Here is a 3,306-nt window from a genome sequence, read left to right as displayed (position 1 = left end):
TTTTGGGACACTGACCAAAAATGCAAAATTGTCCCCTTAATAGGGGTTTTTGGCTTGTTTTCATACAATGATGACATAAATTCAGTATAAGTTTATTTTTATTAACATAACAAACAGCTAAGTAGAATTAGAATTAATTTATAGCAACAATTTTCAATGCAAATACAATACATTTATGAAATCAGCACAAATGTAACGAAAACAACAATTACATTTATTTATTTATTTAAAAAAAATAAACCTAGAGGTCGGGGTTTCAGTCCCTCGCTGTACTGTATGATTTGCTTGTGTCCCTGAGCAAGGCACTTTATCTGCATTGCTTCTCCTGTAGTCACCTTTTTTGTCGAGCTCGTATGTAGACCATACAGGCCTGTATGTTACATGTTATGCCCTCTGAATTTCATCAAACCCGGCATCACTGCATGGGTTCTCTCCACACAGGAGTGGGTACCTGGTGGGGTTGCCTACTCCTGCGATGTTTACCAGCAGCAACACTTAAAACATGAGGACCCAATGACAAGAGAAAAAGAAGCGCTTTGTATTTACAGAGAAAAGGCGCTGTATAAATGATATAAATAATAAAATAATAATAATAAAATGTTCCCAATATTATTTCATGATGCAATGTTAATGACCAAATATTCTTTTTTTCTAATTTAAAATATTGAGCTTTTTATTGGATTAATATAGTATGAATAGAGTAATGACATAGAATTAATAGAGCATGTTGTGGTATAGAATCCTATATAAAGTACACGAAAACAAAAAACAAAAAAAGAAACGAGAAATCCCCATGGTTAAGGGTGAAATTTGACAAGATTGGTTTATATTAAATAACACATTCAGTGGGCGGTGTAAGAATGGCCCCGGAAAAAATGGCCCACGAAAAAATGGCCCCGGTAAAAATGGCCCGATATGACAGGTAGGTAAAAATGGCCCCAATAATAACATTCTGTATTAAAACTGATTTTTTAAAATCATTATATGATTTTTTTAAACTGAAATAATTTAGTTTTTAAAAAGAATCTAACATCAAATAAATTGCCATTTACATTTTACTTTTTGCAGGAATTACATATTCAATAATAAAATATTCAAAGATAAAAAAAAAGCCATGAACACTTTTTTTCATTTAAATGTTAATATAATACATAAATCATGCATTTATTAATACTAAAATAATTTATTTGTGACCAACTTCACGAAAGCGGAATCACAATTTTCCAGAAATTCAATCTGGGTATTGGTAAAGAAAAATTGGTAAAGAAAAAGAGACTACAATCATAATTAAAGGGTTTGGATGGGGTTCGTGTTGTATTTGCCAGTATTTTTTCACCAAAAAAAAAAATCAACATTTTAACCCAAAAATAGGTTCTCATGAATATTTAATTTTCTTATTGATATACCAAGTGAGTCAAATTACAATTGAATTGTTTGGTTTTCTACAGTGTGTTTTGGGAGGTTTGCGGGATATAGCAATACCATTTAATCCTACCATAATTACCCTACCCTCACAATTAAACGCCATTTTAATTCTTAGTATAATTGCCATATTTACATAACTATAGTATCTCAGCTTACATTATTTAGTATAGTTTTAGGCACTTAAATTAGTTGGCGGGGAGTAAAAACCAAGTATGCAATTAAATAAGCCTAAATAAATGTATTCCTAATTATTAAGTTTACTTTAAAAACAATATTTGATTAACAAATACTTCTTTGAAGGAACTCTAAGTAGAATATTTATGGCTAAGTTTGTGAGAAAATACGGTAAGCCTCTCCTTTTTCCATACATGAACTTGTGATTCAAACATACAATTGATCCACATGCTTTAACTACTTTTTATTTGCACTGTTTATAACATGTAAAGTTATTTCATTTAATACTTAACAAAAGTGAATTTTGTGGTTATCTATGAGTTGCATATTTGGTAGTTGAAGTACTGTATGTATGTCATTCCTCTACTTTGTTAGTGGAATATAATAACGTTTTTAAAACTTTTATTTCTGCTATCAAAAAATGTTATTCAATGGCCATTTTCCAATAATCTCTCAGTACTTTATTTGCATCTGTTTTGTAACTGTATTTGTTATTGATTCAATTCTTGCTTATTACAGTATTTAAATATTTGAAGATTTAAAAAAATATCATTGCTATTACTGAACCTTTTCATTTGGGGCCATTTTTACTGGGGCCATTTTTTCCTGGGCCATTTTTACCTACATTCTCAGTAGGCTTATACCGACGTTTACTCAGGGGAGAAAATTTTAGTTTATTGCTCAAAAAGTGTTAAAATATGAAGTTGAATGAATTTTTCTTACTTTGAGACTGCTGTAGTTGTTGATACAATGATAAAAAAAAATTAAGTGTCCCCTTAGGTTATTTAACCATTTGGCACACTCTTAATAGGGGTGTCCCCAGAATACGATTAATGGTAATATTTGGTAACGATAACATTAACAATACTGATTCGATTACGATAATGATAGGCCCTAATACTACGCTAATAATACCATATCTATAATAATAACTTTATGTATAATAATTTACAAATAAATAATATTTAAGTTCTCTATGTTGCCACTAGATTTAAGAACAAATCTTACTCTGTGGCCGGTGGCCTAAATGGTTTAATAAAGTCGGGCATTGCCCGAAATGAAACCTCAATACTGTAAAAACTATATTTTTTTATGTTTTAAAAACAAAACTAACAAAGATGAAATATAGCATAGCAACTAGTTCTCTGGTGGTGAAATGCAAAAATAGAGGAGATATTAACGATAGCTTGCTGTATTCAGGCGAAATTCATCACCAGCAGAAAAAAGCAACGGGGTCCATTTTGTAAGAGGCGGCAGAATCAAAGACAGTAACAAGACAATAAGTAGCTCCGTTCCATGCAATTATAACGTTAATTTCAGAAACACTCGCCTGCGGTTATTACAAAGGAGATCTGTTGCGCAAAATGATTATTATCAACATACATGGACGATGCGTAGTGGAGTTAATTGCAACTCTAATGAAAACAAATACAGAGCTCGCCAGAACATAACGCCCTCATTCCGGTGACTGAGTCCAGTGGAGCAACTGCTCACAGAGGGCAGTGGTCGAATCTTTACTGATATATATTTTTTTTCGAGCACTGTTACTGGTATAAAATTGTATAACTTAACCATTATAATTTAATTACATATATATGCTAGTCACTTTATTTACTTGATTAAACAAGGCAAATCACATCACATCAAATCACAAGTCATCGTAATATAAATATAAACTAAACATGACGGTATATATATATGGGTCCA

This window comes from Anneissia japonica, unplaced genomic scaffold, assembly GCF_011630105.1.
Source record: "Anneissia japonica isolate Jap-2015-1 unplaced genomic scaffold, ASM1163010v1 scaffold17412_len611537_cov169, whole genome shotgun sequence".
Classification (NCBI taxonomy): Eukaryota; Metazoa; Echinodermata; class Crinoidea; order Comatulida; family Comatulidae; genus Anneissia; species Anneissia japonica.
Note: the sequence above shows the minus strand (reverse complement) of the source record.